Source organism: Triticum dicoccoides, chromosome 3A (assembly GCF_002162155.2).
Source record: "Triticum dicoccoides isolate Atlit2015 ecotype Zavitan chromosome 3A, WEW_v2.0, whole genome shotgun sequence".
In the NCBI taxonomy this organism is placed as follows: domain Eukaryota; kingdom Viridiplantae; phylum Streptophyta; class Magnoliopsida; order Poales; family Poaceae; genus Triticum; species Triticum dicoccoides.
The window spans coordinates 158167069-158183517 of record NC_041384.1 but is presented as its reverse complement, the minus strand read 5'-3'; the positions used below and the strand labels follow the sequence as shown (position 1 = coordinate 158183517).

At 42.6% G+C, this 16449-nt stretch overlaps 1 pseudogene; it reads right to left on the bottom strand.

Moving 5' to 3' along the window:
- Nucleotides 1-1953: 1953 nt before the first annotated feature.
- Nucleotides 1954-16449, bottom strand: part of LOC119272105 — a 21468-nt pseudogene continuing 6972 nt past the window's right edge.

Below are 16449 nucleotides of genomic sequence, written 5' to 3'. Positions count from 1 at the left end.
GCAATTTCAGCTCAGTATCAGGTTCGTTTCATTCGCTCGTTTCAGTAAACAACCGAACGCCTAAATTGCTAGCTAGGTAATACCAAATCCAATACAAGGGCTTCAATACAGACATCCGAACACACTGTAAAACTTAAATCCTGATAGGCTAGTTCCATCACAAAACATCAAACCATCCCCTTGGTTCGCTCGCTTAGAGTGTCTTACTTTTGCACACAACCCAACTACTCGCTTCTCAACTAATCAAAACGGTATAACAGTTAATTCCTAAGAAAAATAAAGGTCATTCCAAACGCCGACTCTTAAAACGGACACTACATTTATCTATCGTACTAGTCGAGAATCGTCCGGGGCACATATATGGAAGTCGTACATCCAACCATGCCCGCTAAACGTTTACCTTTGTTTTTTTAAGTCTACAACACCCAAAATAATAACATATCAAATCTTCATGAAGTGAAAATACAATAGTTCAAATGTAAATACCAAATTCAACTAAGTTCTAAAATAAAACTGTTCAAACTTGAATTCAACTAGCACATATGTTCCAGGTGTCCTCTTTAAGTGCCCACGACCACAGTTGCTCAATCAAATCTTCTTTAAGCTTTTCATGAGTTGCTCGATGTCAAATTTGTTAATGCATTTGGACAAACTCATCAAACATAGCCGGATTCTAATTTGACAATTGGATAGCATCACCCATGTTCTCAAATTCCAGACCTCTCAGCATCTTCATCCTCATCCTCCACGATCATGTTGTGCATGATCACACAACATGTCATCAACTCCCATAAGGTCTACATATCCGATTGTTAGCAGGTCCATGAACAACTGTAAAACGGGCCTTTAGCACTCCAAATGCCCTCTCCACATCATTTCTATCTTCTTGTTTTGGGGCAAAGTGAGCTCTTTTATGACCAACTGGCTGAGAGATGGTCTTGATAAAGGTCGCTCACGAATGATAGATACCATCAACCAAACAGTAGCCCATGTCGTAGTCATGCCTATTGACAATATAGTTGCACGTATGAGCTTGTCCTTCATTACACATCGTAAACAATAGAGACCGTTGCGGCACATTGTTTCATTGTGAGACCCGGGCATGCTAAAGAAAGTGTGCCAAATCTAGAGGTCTGGTGATGCAACTTCTTCAAAAATGATGGTGAACTTCTTAACATGACTCTGATATTGCCCTTGTAGAACTTTTGGGTAGTTCTTCCATATTCTATGCAAGCAATCAAGAGATCCGAGCATACCTGGCCATCCTCTTGCTTCCGACGGTGCTATGAGCTTTTTGGTGCCTACGACAGTTGGTTCTCTCAAGTACTGAGGTATGCACACCTCAACTACTACAGTGGAAAATCTGACCATGACGTCTCCGCAAGTGCTCTTAGACATCTGAAGATACTTGTCCCATGAATCCGCGGGTGTGCCATATGCAAGCATCCACAATGCAGTCGTGCACTTTTGGTAATAAGATAATCCAATTCTTCCCATGACATCCTTTTTCTACATGAAGTAGTGATCATATGATCGGACGTGCCATTGTAGAGGCGATTGAACACATTTTTTTGCATCTGAAAGCGCTGGCGAAATTGTCTGTATAGGGAATCGAGGGAAAAGTAGTTGTCCATCAGCGTCAAATGCCCCCGTGCCCTATTCCGATTCGGCACTTGATGACCCTTGATCGATTCCTTGAAACTAGAAACATGCACTTCCGCATGCTTCACATCTGCAAGGACCGCCTGCATGATCCTACTCATCGCACGAGTCGTCAGATGCCTCAACGCAGTCCTCGCATATGTACCTCATGTCTAAATCTATTAGTTCACCAAAGAAAACTTCATGAGAATGACAAAATTACAACTCAAAGCAACTTCATGAGAATGACAAGATTATGAATGAGAACGACTGCCACTATGTCAAATATTCAGAAATTATATTACACTTAATCTATATATCCTTCACCTTAGTTGTCTTGCCTTCTTTTTTCTCCGCAATATACTTCTCATGTCGATAGTTCTGCATTTTGAAATAACAAGTGGTGTATAATATCGCAATGTGATGATATGTTTGTGAGTATGCATTTAAAGATATTTGGCCATTTACCTGCAAATGGCTCTTTACGAAAGATTGTCAAGCCTTCTACCTTCATAAGCTTCAGCACACCCTTGGGAGTTGCCTCTGCAAGATATGTACACGGAACAAAGCATCTAAACGATGGTTCTATTTTCAAGAAAAAATGCCCAAAAAATTTAACAGAGTGATCACCCTACTATCCGATCCTCCAAGCTTTTTCAGAGTATCCACAAAATGCTCATGGAGCACTCAAGTGTCCATCTCATTCTCAGTTTGCTACATGTTGTAGCTCGAGATGAAGATGGTGATGAAGTCAACTAGACTTTAACCGAAGAACCCCCATTGCGCGACCCTCATGGTCAGAGGAAGGCGATACTGGAATAGGCGAGCATTGCGGTGGTATGCCATATATGTCCTAAGAAAGAAAGAATTATATGGAAAATGACTATTTAATTTGAATTTAGCCATGATAAAGGCGCATGTGAACTCAAGAAGTTAGTGTTGACGCTCAAAAGTGGCACAATTATAAAATTAGCTTAGGATATGTAAAGACCAATTCAAACTTAGGATTGGGGGTCACTCCGGATGGCTCTCTTAAGTAGATCGAGATGGATATGAAGATGGTCTAAAACGGAGCTCGGATGCAATAATTATGACAAGTTCAGACATGCTCATGTTGACACCAGATTAAAGAATAACATGAAACTCAATTAATATGGACTCTAATCGAAATCATTTCAACACGAAAGTTGTGCGTCTCGTCGAAACGGTTGATTTTGACATACAAATCGTCTTAATCCGAGGTCGTATGCTACCTGTGGAGGCAAAATAAGGTCAGAAACAAAAGCTGCACAATCATTTCAGACCGACCGAGTTGATTTGATCGGTGAGACCGAGTTGGTCCGGAAAATTACCAGAGAGTTGGCAATGTTCACTCGATGGGACCGAAGAAAACCATTCGGTGAGACCGAGTCGATTTGGGAAATTACAGAAAGTTACAGAGAGTTGGCCACGTTCACTCGGTGGGACTGAAGCAAACCAATCGGTGAGACCGAGTTGATCCGGAAAATTGCCAAAAATTCTTGTTCGAGTTAGGTTAGGGTTTTTGATGTTTTGGACATAATTTTTAGTCCATTTCTTGTACAGAAAGTCCAGCCGCCTCATAAATGATGAGAGGTGACGGCCAATTGAACAACACACAATTGCAAAAAACACATCTACTACTTTTTCATCTACGTTTTGTCCCTCCCCCATTTTTGCTTCTCGATCTTCGTCGTTCTTCGTGTTGGAGAGCTGGTAATCCCGAGGCTCTAGGGGCGGCTTGACCGACTTAGGGCAGCCCATAACCGCCTCACTCCCTGACGGGATCCCTCCCGGAGTGTGGGGTTTCGGGTCCTCAAAAGTTCTCTCTGGTTGTCTTGCGAATCGCGCTTCCGACGAGACTTGTTCGATGTGAGCTATGGTGCATCACCCCCGGCGTCGAGGGTACACGTGACATGTTCATGTGCGAACACACTTTTTGGCGACTCCGCTGGGGACAAAGATCAATCATAATCATCATCCATCATTTCTAGCAACGACAAGATTCCCAAGCCCTTGAAAATCAACGCCGATAACATAATCAAGCCCAATTTTGAGGAGTTATCGGAGGAACATCGCCAAGCTTATGAGGAGTACAAGAAGGCGCATGAAGAGAAGGAGATGCAGGAGTTCCTTGCTAAGTTCAAGAAGGATCGTCAAGGCAACATCACTTCGGTTGGAGAAATCAAGTTTCCTCCTCTTCATGATGAACAGGTTAAACCCTCTATGAGTAATACCTTCTCTCCCAAGGTATGGGCTGAAATTGATAGTCACATTATTGATAGCAATAATTTTTTATACCAAATTTTCTTGGAAAATAGTAATGCTAAAAGTAGTATGCCTCAATCATCTAGTGGTAATGTTGGTGTACCTGTTACCGCGGAAATCTCTAATCGAACTTTACCTATTTCATCGGCACCTCCTGTGCCGATGAATTATTATCCTAGCCCAACAAATTAGATTGTTGCTGCACTCATTAATCCTATCATGAGTATGCCAAGTTTGATGGTAACGCCAAACCAAACCCTACCTACAAGTGCAAATGTTGTTAGATCATTGCCGAATTACAATTCGGCATACTTGCCACAATTCACACCTGTAGCTACTAACCCTACTCCTCCTATACCAATGCCACAAGCTTCATCATCCACTACGGATGATGGTCTAGCTAATCTTAGAGAGGAGATGGTTAAGATGCCCCGAGAGAATTTTGGAGTTGAGTTACCAAGGAACGTATTTACCAAAAGTCATATCCAGAATACCTTGATGCAATTCAATGCCCTTTGGGATATAAAATTCCAGATTTTGTTAAGTTTAATGGAGAGGGCACAAAAACCACATGGGAGCATTTTAGTCAATACTTGGCATAATTGGGTGAAGCAGGCTCACTAAATGAATTGAAAGTGCATTTATTTCCTTTATCTTTAACCGGGACCACATTTTTCATGGTTTGCCTCTTTACCACATGGTTCTATTCGTTTTTGGTTGCAACTAGAACAAAAATTTCATGATCATTTTTATAGTGGCGATAATGAGCTTAAGTAGTCACATCTTACACCTGTTAGACAAAAGCATGATGAATCAGTCTCCGATTACGTCATGAGATTTAGAGATATAAAAAACCGGTGCTATAGTTTGGTGATAACCGAGAGAGATTTGTATGATCTTGTGCTTAGTGGTTTGAGAACTCACATTAGAGAAAGGCTAGAAGGCTATGAGTTTTTAAATATCAACCAAGTCTTACAAAGGGCTTTGGCTCAAGAAAGCCGAAGCAAAGATCTTAAAGAGGTGCATAGGTATAAAATTGATCGTTCTAAGATAAATATGGTTGAGTATGATAGTGAGCACTCAGATGATGAAGGTGATATTTATGCCACTAAATTTGTTTGGCCATCTAATTTCAAACCATTTACTTGCAATGATTTAAAGCCGATTCATAAGAATCGTGATGAAGAGATGAAATGTACTTTCAACATTGCTAAGTGTGATAGAATATTTGATGCTTTATTGCAAGCGAAGATTATTAGAATATCTCATACTTTACCGCCGTTTGAAGAGCTAAAACGGCGTGCTTATTGCAAGTATCATAATTCTTTTTATAATGCTACTAATGATTGCAATGTTTTACAACGACAGATACAATCAGCCATTAATGACGGACGATCGAAATTTTCCAAGATGCAAGTTGATAAGCAGCCTTTCCCAATGAACACCATGGATTGGGAGGGGAAGAAGATATTAATTCGGCCCAGCATAGCCGAATCAGCTAATAAGAATAATATTTTCATTGGTGAGCCCAAGAAAAACAAGGAGATCGACAAGGTCTTGGGGAGACAAGTTGTGCTTGACAAGCAACCCGGTGGCAAGGAGATAATCAAGATCACCATCAAGAATCATACACTCGGGGGGCAACCACAAGTGCAAGAAAACACTCATGTCAAATTTATTAAGCCCAAGAGTCCAGAGGTTGGCAAGTGGAAGACGAATGAAGCTAAAGTGCAGTGCAAGAGAATCAAGCCAACTTTTGATATGTTGCTGTCCAAATATACTAGTCAAGTGGCCGGTTCTAGCTCTAACCGGTCATCAAATTTGAAGTGCTCAAGGTCACCTCCTCGGGAAGAATTTCAGCATCATGCAAGGCCATATGGGTCGTGGTCACCAGGACCCTGAATGGCGCCACCCCTTATGCGCCATACTACATGGGAGACTTCAATGGAGGATGGGGGCAGCCCTAATCCCCCCTTATGCTTTTCATCCGGGTTGGCAGAACCAAGGAGGCCCGTTCATGAGACGCTTTCTTATCCCACACGAGGCCGTTTGAACAATGGTGTCAATCGGCCAATGCAAGATCAAAAAAGGGTCAGTACGCAAGTGTGGCATGCCAAATCATCAAGTGCTGAAATTTCAGAGCCTAGCAAGCAAAAGTAGAAGAATACTAGTGCTGAAACTATTACGATAGGCACTAAAGAATTAATAATCAAAGAGCCGATTATTGTTGATAATCCGACTGATTCTAATAAAGATGTGGCTACGGTCCAGCAAGGCCCCATGGCTAATGATCATGAAGCTAGCACAAGCAAGGCCAAGTCGAGGGATCCAAAATATACTCAGCCTAAGTGGTGTCCTTCCGGTCTAACCAAGGCACAAAAAAGGAGATTGCAGCGCATGAGGAGTCATGAGAAGGAGGAACAAGAAGCAGATAAGCTAAGGGATAAATTATTCAATGAAAGCCTTCCCATGGTACCCCAAAACAAGTGTGGAGGCCAAAGCAAAAGGAAAACATAGCAGCTTTTGCATTGATCATAGCAACACCAACGGAGCACGATGTGGCTACTATTACATCGTCCACTTTGCCTACTACTTCCTCTTCCCTTGGAGATATTTCGGAGTCAGTGGAAATGCTTGTGGAAGGAGATGAAATGCTTGATTATGAGTCTACACCAGTTCATGAAGGTATGGATATTAATATGGTGTATTACTTACCCGCAGAATTTCATGCTATAGATGAAGAAGGGGAAGTCGCTCAGCTAGATTTTGGTCCTAAAAATGCTATATTCGAGAAGCCAAAAGAACCGATGACACACTTTTTTTGAGCAAACACAGTAGGGTAAAAACCCTACTGTAACTCTATTTTTCATTAATAGGGGGGTGTTATACACAAATGGATTACAACAAGGGAGGGGAGCATAAAAAAAAGAAATGTTTACAAATATTCCAACCAGCTTTGCATTCCCTCCTTTAAACTAGGTTTGACTCTTTTCATGATGGTGCCAAAATGTTCCTTGAAGCAGGAAATACAGTAGCTCAAGTCCCTTTCCTTGTTATAAAAAATGATGTTGTTTCTGTGTTTCTAGATTGTCCAACAACTAGCAATTAGGCATTCTTTAAAGGGCTGAATCTAAGTTCTGTTTCTAGTTTCAATAAGCATATCATTGCAGTTTAAATAAGTGTTCCATTCAAAGCCAAGTGATAACCAAAAGTTTTGGCTAAAATCACCGGTGACGCACTTGAGGCCATTGTTCCCTGAAGGTCATATTAATGGATCACCGATGGCTAGAATGCTTGTCGATGGTGGTGCTGTGGTGAATCTTATGCCATATTCGGTCTTCAAAAAATTGGGGCTGCCTGATGAAGAGTTAATAAAGACCAACATGGTGCTTAATGGATTTGAAGGAAAAGAGAAAAATGAAGCCAAAGATGTAATGTATGTGGAGCTTACAGTGGGAAGCAAAACTTTGGCTACCGCATTCTTTGTCGCCAAGGTGCAAGGTAACTACAATGTGATATTAGGCCACGATTGGGTTCATGCAAACCAATGTGTGCCATCTACTACACACTAGTTTTTGATTCAATGGGTTGATGATGAAGTGGAGGTCATTCATGCGGACAATTTGGCTTGTGTTGCTTTGGCCGATGCATCGGTGGATTGACAACATCCCAATGTTATTTGCTTGACAGGGCGCGACTTATCAGAATTTGATTTCCTTAGCGCTACAAAAAGTGGTTTCGTGCCCATTTCTTTAAAGCCAGTTGGTGGTAATCGGCTCCAAGGTATGATGTATTTAAATGGATTCTAATTTAGAATGGTTGCAAAAGCGTCTTGTTGAATATCGGTCCAATGAGAACGATATGTATGAATCTATGGAGGAGTTAGATGATATGGATAAATTAGGACAAGGTTTTACGTTGGCCGATCCATTAGAGGAGATAGATATACGATATGGTTCACTTCCTAGGACGACATTTTTAAACAAAAATTTAAGAGTCGTTCATAAAGTTAAGTTGATCGAGTTATTGAAAGAATATGTTTGTTGCTTTGCATGGGAATATCATGAGATGCCAGGTTTAAATCGAGAGTTAGTGGAGCATCGGTTACCTATAAAGGCTGGTTTTAGACCGTACAAGTAGTCGGCCAGAAAGTTTAATCCAAAAACGTATGACCGAATCAAGGATGAGATCGGTTGTTTGCTTAAAGCTAATTTTATTAGACCTTGCAGGTATGTCGAGTGGATTTCTAACATTGTACCAGTAGAGAAGAAGGGCTCCGGCAAGTTGAGGGTGTGCATTGATTTTAGAGATTTGAATAGAGCTACACCTAAAGATGAGTATCCCATGCCAATAGCCGATATGCTTATTAATGATGCTTCTGGACATAAGGTCATTAGCTTTCTTGATGGTAATGCGGGGTATAATCAAATTTTTATGTCCGAAGAGAACATGTCCAAAACAGCTTTTCGATGTCCCGGTTTCCTTGGTTTATTTGAGTGGACAATGATGAATTTTGGATTAAGAAATGCCGGTGCCACGTATCAAAGGGCTATGAATTTAATTTTTCATGATTTACTTGGTGTTATACTTGAGGTTTATATTGATGATATTGTTGTCAAATCGGATGCTTTTGGGTCTCATCTAGCCGATTTGCGCTTAGCTTTTGAGAGAATGAAAAAAACATGAACTAAAAATGAATCCTTTGAAGTGTGCCTTTGGTGTATCGGCTGGAAAGTTTTTGGGTTTCGTTATTCATCAAGATGGCATAGAAATTGAACCCAAAAAGATAGAGGCTATACAAAAGGTGGGGGCTCCAACATGCAAGAGAGATATGCAAAAAATCCTTGGCAAAGTCAATTATTTGACGAGATTCATAGACAATTTGTCAGGGAAGGTTGATGCATTCACTCCCATCCTTTGGTTAAAGAACGATGCCAATTTTACTTGGGGGAAAATAGCAAGAAGCGTTTGATATGATAAAAAGTTAGTTGTGCACTCATCCGGTGTTGTAAGCTCCCAAATATAAAGAGCCCTTTAGGCTTTATATTGCGGCGGAGGAGGGTGTTATTGGTGTTGTTTTGACTCAAGAGACTGAAGGAAAGGAGCATGCTATTACTTATTTGAGACGACGCTTATTGCATGCCGAGACAAGGTATACATTTATTGAGAAATTATGCTTGCACAAAATTGAGACATTATCTAGTGTCTAGTACTTGCATTATAGCTTGTCAAACTGATGTCATCAAATACATGTTGCATAGGCCAATTCTTAGTGGTAGAATTGGAAAGTGGGCTTATGCTTTAATTGAATTTGATTTGGCTTATGAATCTCTGAAATCCATGAAAGGCCAAATCGTTGCTAATTTTATTGTTGAGCATCGGATTGATGACAAGCATGATACTGATATTAACCTTGTCTCGTTAGTACCATGGAGATTATATTTTGATGGTTCAGTTTGTAGAAATGGCCAAGATGTTGGGATTGTTTATATATCTCCTTATGGTGCTGTTTTCGAAGCCTCGTGCCGCTTAGAGTATTTTTCACAAATAATCAGGCCGAATATGAAGCATTGTTATTCGGCTTAGAGATGTTGCTTGCCATAGGTGCTACACATATTGAGGCTTTTGGTGATTTGTTATTAATAGCACAACAAATATGTAAAGTCTTTCAATGTTTTGACGAATCACTTAATGTTTATCTTGATAAATGTATATATATATATATATATATATATATATATATATATTTTCTACTTTGGATTATTTTAGCATTGCTCATATATCTAGACATGACAATTGGAGAGCAAATGAGTTGGCACAACAAGCGTCCGGCTATCATATTGATCTTGGCATGTTTCATATTTCTCAAAGGCCGATGTCTAGTCTTGCCAACATAGGGGAGGATGAACTGGAGCCCACAGTTTCGGCCACTAACGAAAAATTTAATGCAGGAGAGAATCAAGACAGGAGGAAACCCATTATTGATTATTTGTGTGATTATAGTAAAAGTGTGGACAGGGCCGTTCGGCGTATGGCTTTCAATATACAATGAGAGATGATGATCTTTATCGCCGAACGGTTGATGATGTTCTTTTGAAGTGCTTGGACGAGGACCAAGCGAGAGTTGCTATGGGAGAGGTCCATGAAGGAATTTGTGGCACTCATCAGTCGACCCACAAGATGAAATGGTTATTGAGATGTGTTGGGTTTTATTGGCCAACAATGATTAATGATTGCTTCAGGTATTATAAAGGACATGAAGCTTGTCAAAAATTTGGTGATATTCAATTGTCTCCTGCTGCTATGTTACATCCTATTATCAAGCCGTGGCCTTTTAGGGGTTGGGGATTAGACTTTATTGGAGAGATTCATCCTTCTTCTTCAAAGGGGCATCGGTTCGTGTTGGTGGCAACTGATTATTTTACTAAATGGTCTGAAGCAATACCAATCAAAAATATGACACATACAAAGGTAATTCAATTCATAACTGAGTGCATTATTCATAGATTCAACATTCCTCAAACATTAACTACGGACCAAGGTTCATCCTTTATGTCACATCAAGTTAGAGAATTTGCCGAATCATATAAGATAAAGTTGTTCAATTGCTCTCCATATTATGCCCAAGCCAATGGATAAGATGAGTCTAGCAATAAAATATTAATCAAGCTCATCAAGCGGAAGATTGAGGATAATCCAAGGAGATGGCATGAGCTACTGTCTGAAGCTTTGTGGGCACACAGAATCTCAAGGCATGGTGCTACAAAGGTAACTCCATATGAGCTCGTGTATGGTCAAGAGGCTGTTTTTCCAGTGGAAGTGAATTTGAATGCTTTGAGAATAGCCAAACAAAATGATTTATCGGCGGTGGAATTTTATAACTTGATGATGGATAATATTGATGAAGTCATTGATAAACGTTTGGCTGCTTTGGAGGCCATAGAGGGAGATAAGTCGAGGGTGGCAAGAGAGTCCAATAAGAAGTTCAAGTTGAAGACTTTTCAAGTTGGCGATCTCGTGTGGAAGGTGATTCTACCAATTGGTTCGAAAGATAGAAAATTCGGGAAGTGGTCTCCAAGTTGGGAAGGTCCTTTTAGGAATGCAAGATCAGTTCCTGGAAACTCATATTTAGTGGAATCCATTCAAGGGGCATTGTTACCTCGAGCTCTCAATGGAAAATATTTAAAAAGTACCACCCAAGTGTGTGGCAAGAAGCCTAGATAGGCAACGACCAATAAATAACTATCGCCCTTAGCATAAACATGGCCGATATATATTTATCGTCCTAAGAACATATAAATAGCCGATGGAGTGTTGACATCGTCCTTGGAACAAACTTGGTACAAGTTATTTTTCGACACGCTAGCTATGCCGAAAAACAGGGGGGATGCACTACTAGGGAAAAGCCTAGCAGCAGCACGTGTTTTTGGCCTACTAGTAGCGCGGGCACCAGCGCTACTAATAGGGCGCTACAGCTAACCCATAGCAGTAGCGCGTGCGTGCCCACGCTATTGCTATACAAGTGTAGCAGCAGTGTGCTGCTTGGAAGCTCGCTACTGCTAATAGCTCTAGCGCTCTTTGGACGAACACGCTATTGCTATTGTCACGCTGCTGCTAACTTTCCTCCACTCGCTACTGCTAATTTTAGTAGCTTTTGTTTTTTTCTGCATATTTGTTTTGTATTTGAACAGGCTTTATACACGAATCTTTAGCACATACAAATGTCATCATCATACACATACAAATCGCTGCGAGACCACAAATGTAATCATAGAATATACATACAAATAGTCTCATCATAATTATCATCCAACACAAAGTGGTATATCGTGATCATCTCAAAAATAGCGATACATGCAAGTCTCGAACACTTGCAACTACAACGTCATCCATCTAAACAATGATATACGCGAGAAGTGCTATCACTATGAGTGATAGTGGAACTATGCAGTACATGAGGCGGCGGTCATGAGTCCTCTCTCGCACTTGCCTGAACCTCAAGTAACTAGCTTGTGCTTCTTGTCTGCTTTTGAAGCCTTTATGGCTGGCACCCGAGACCCCCTGCACTTGCGCCTGACACTCATGCCACTCGTCATACACTCCTGGAACCTTCCCTTCGTACACGACATAACACTTCGCCATCAAGAAACTAGGTACCTGTTAGAGATGCATCTTCATCAAGAGGATGTACAATCATATGCAACAAAATATACTAGAGCAACACAAAAAAGAAAGGGTTAGCAACTAGATGCAACATACAGTACACAAACTAATTATGTAGAGGTACTCAGGTCATCGTAGGCAAACTAACAAAGTAGCGTTACGCAAGTTCGGCAGGGACCGTGGACATCACAAAGTCTCATCGCTACAGAAAGTATACAAGTTCAACCAACACATATCATCATCATCGGCATCGTAAATCACTAGAAGTTCCATCCTTCCGTATCATCGAGGATGGACCCTAGCTTCTTGAACGGCGTGAGGTCTAGACGTTGCATGCCTATGTGAGTTCGGACGTTAGCTCGCGATATAGGGCCGTGGTGGAAGATCCCCTTCTCATCGACGACTTCTTTCATGATGATCGTCGCAATGTCCCTTTGGATGCGAAAGAAGTCATCTCTAAATTTATAATCCGCTTCTCCATGAGATTCTAGCCACTTGTGGATATGATCATCATTTCTGCTTGTCATGCGAAGCTTTTGGTGATCCGTGCTGAACTCAATAATGAGATGGACGATGTAGAATCCATCCTTCTTGCTTGGTTTTGGGACATGGATGCAGGAGAAGTTAGTTTTATGTGCGAAACCCATCTTCTTGTTCCTTTGTTTCCTGATCTGCACATGGCCCACCTCTAATGTTGAAGCCTTGGGGAGCATCATCTAGAATATTCATTATGTGGGTGTAGTCCTTTTTCTCGCAGTCTCTGGAAGGGTCGAAATACACGGCATGGGAGACTCGCGGGTAAAGAACGATAAGGACGGCGCGCCCGTTGCTGCGGGGAAAAGACACCTCAAAATTATTATCCATATGAGCGAGAAGGAATGATTGAAATGTACGAAAGGGTTGTCCGGAACTGACTTACTTTGGATGATAAGGCAGGAGGAGAATTTCCTGGTCCTTATTCTGTACCATGAAGTTTTGGAGGTAGTCCCTAGCAGTTTCACGCTCAAGGTCGCCGAGACTCAAGAAAGACTCGTGCATGTAGTACGGATCCGCCACAGAGATTTGTGAGCCTTCTACTCTCTTCATGACGGAGCTCATATGTAGCGCAAAAAGGCAGACGATTGTAAAACCGAGCCGCCTTGTCAGAAACATTTCAAAGATATGGTCAAACCGCAGGAAGAACACCTCCGCGGGCCGTGTGTCGACATAGCACTTCCCCTCAGGCACATGAGCCGCATATGTCGGATATCCTAGATCCTTTGAGGCTAGTAGGCTTTTCTCCGTTGACATCACATGGTTGTGCAGTCTCCTGAGATCCCCTGATAGTGCCTCCAGCGGTTTCGGCGATAGCATAGGCTCGCCCGTGAGATGGAACATGGACGCACCTTTCATGGGTACACGCGCTTCAGAATCCATCGTCTGGCTGTTATGTGCTCTGGCTTGTTTGGAGGCAGCTATCTTCCCCGATCTCTTCCTCTCTTTTTTCTTGGGCACACCTTCCAGACCCTTCCTTAACCCCTGTCCAAGTGTTCCCGGGCTAAGTACTGTACGGCCCTCGCGCCCGGCTAGTTGAGCCTGTGTTGAGGCGGCATCTTCAGGCGTGTCCTGTGAGGATTTCATGAAGAGAGACTTTTTGCAATCCATGCTACGACCTTCCTGCCCGGGCATATCATCCATATCCTCATTAGCATGCTGATAGCCTGATTCGTCATATGGTTGACTCATCATATCTATGTCACAGTCATACACGTTTGTATTGAGGACCCATAGGGTCGACCTCTGTCTCATCATCCATTCTCTGTTCTACAGGACAAATTACATTAGCCAGTACTATTGCACCCCCTTCATCATGTCGTCCGCCGCTCTCACCCAGCACTACCGGAGCTGGTAATTGTGTAGGCGGGGTGGTGGTCTCCGCACATACTTGTTGATGTGTGGTTATTGGTGTGCTCTCGGCCGGCTCCAAACGAATAAGATTCTTTGGCCATAGCAGCACCCAACCCTTGCAGTTTCCAATCCGCAGCGGGGTCTCATCGTCCTCTCTCACATGATGTACTGGAGGAGGCAAATGATCGTGCCCTGATTTCACACTGGACAAGCTAACCCTGAAGTGCCCAGCGGGGATCGGCTGGTTGTGGAACATGGGTTGCAAGGGGTCCATTATCATCCCCTTCCCACATCCACCTTCTGGCCTTTGATCAAGTAGAGTATGGTGCATGGGGTTTCTTTGGCCTGCAAACACATATGTCTGTGGCGTATAACATCCGAAAGGCAACGAAAATGGAATATTATATATATATATATATGTTGGTGCGACATGTAATTACTGTGGCGACGTCGAGCTCAGCCAAAGACGAAGGCCCACCTAGCGCACCAAAGACTGAGGATGGGCTGCTATGAGCGGGAGCGGCTGCGAGAGGAGGCCTGGTTGCGTGAGCAAGTGATGGTGCGATGGTGTTGTTGTTCATGGAGTTGCTCCCGACGAAACTGGGCAATGGGAAATCATGTACCGTCTTGTCTGGATTTTCCTTTGTCCAGTTGATGATAGCTGGAACCAAGTTAGTAGCAAAATCATTTCTGCAGGCAGTTACAGCTGCATTGACTGCTTGCAGTAGCAACTCATTTTTCTCCTCGGCTGTTTTTTTCGCATCCTCAGCTACTTTTTTCTCGACCGCAAGCTTCACCTTCGCGCCGATGTCCGCCTGACTAAACTTCTTTTTCTGCTTCTTGGCCTCCGGGCCCTCATTGTAAAACACCTTCCACGTGGCACCGTCTCCAGCGCCGTGCACACGACCATATTGCGGCCGCTGGCCCAAAGGGAGTCCCTAAGTTCGTTCAAGGCCCGGTTGAGAGGGGTGTCCCACTTGGGCCTCATCGGAGAAGTAGGGCTTTCGGCTACAAGCTGGTATTGCTTCTCCTGTTGAAGGATCGTGAACCGTTTAGGAATGTGTAGTCGACTAGATATGGAGCTAAATGTAAGGTGGTAAAAGAGTAATTACCAGTAGTCTAATCAATTTCCTCATGATCTTGTCCGTGTAAAAAACCTTCTTTTCCTTGTCCCACTTGTAGCGGGTCCTGATGAAGTCACGCTCCAAGGGGTTGGTGAACTTCGTGAAGGGGTCTGGGATACCCATGGCTTCATGTTCTGTGTCCTCCTTATCACATATGGGCCTTTTACCGAGGTAGCCATGACTTCCGAGACGATGCTTCCCCGTGTTCCTTTGATGAAGGCTCTTGAATTTCGCAGCCTTAGCCTTGGCTGCCTCGGTAGCACAAGTGTCCTTGCACTTTTCGAACTCCTCTTCCATAAGTGTCGGATTTTCCTCCAGAATCTTGGACAGGGGTTCCTCAGCCTCAATAGCTCATTTCACCTTCCCTTTCCAGGAGGCCAAATCATTGCTGAACATGCCCATGGCGTGATTGTTAATCTTTTTCATCTTCGGATCATCCCACGGTTGTTCTATGTTATCATCCCGGTTGGGGAACTTGAATCTCTTGTGCAACTTCATCAGGAGCAACTGCATCAAATATTCTTTACTCCTTAAGTCATCATTGTTGATGCTCGCGCATTCCCGTAGGATGCATCCTACTTGGTTCCCATAGCACTTGCGAGGTTCTTCCGGCTCTAATGTCTCAAACTTGCCAGGTGCCATCTTTGTGATCACTAGTCGTCCAATCCCTAGTTTGTTAGGTTTTCGTATCCTCTGCTTCTTCGGCTTGTTCTTTTCGGTAGCGGCATCGGCGTCGGTACCTTCCCCACCTGTATCTTCCCCGTAGGTACCTCCCCCACCGGTCTCGGCACGGCCATCGGTCTCGGCACCGCCATCGGTGCCGGCGCCGTCGGTGTCGATGTCGGCATCAGTACCATCATTGAGGCCGACCTGCAAACCTTGCTTAGCAGTCAAATAGTCGAGGTACTCTTGTTCACCCTCATAATCCATCTTGTCTACATCTTGGTCAGAAGGCCCAGTTTCTTCGTTGCTCGACATGTTTCCTATGATTAAGTCTCCTCGTTTAATTCAAAAAGTATGAAAAAAATGAAAAATGACATAAGAAAGAAATCTATGTTTGCCAAAAAGAAATCTATCATGCCAAAATTCATGGAAAATTTCGGCATGACCTTTGCTAAAAAAGGACATATCGAGCGCCTGAAATTCACCGAAACGGAAATGGATCAACATTCCGGCGTAACATAGGCCACTCGGATCATTTACCCTGCACATAATCATCATTTTCCAAATATGACATGTCCAAAACTAAATAAACCTAGCTAAATTCATAACTAAATAGATAACCTAATTAACCTACTGCCATAACTAAAACCTAAGTAAATTAACTGAAGTACCCTAGCTAGCAGAG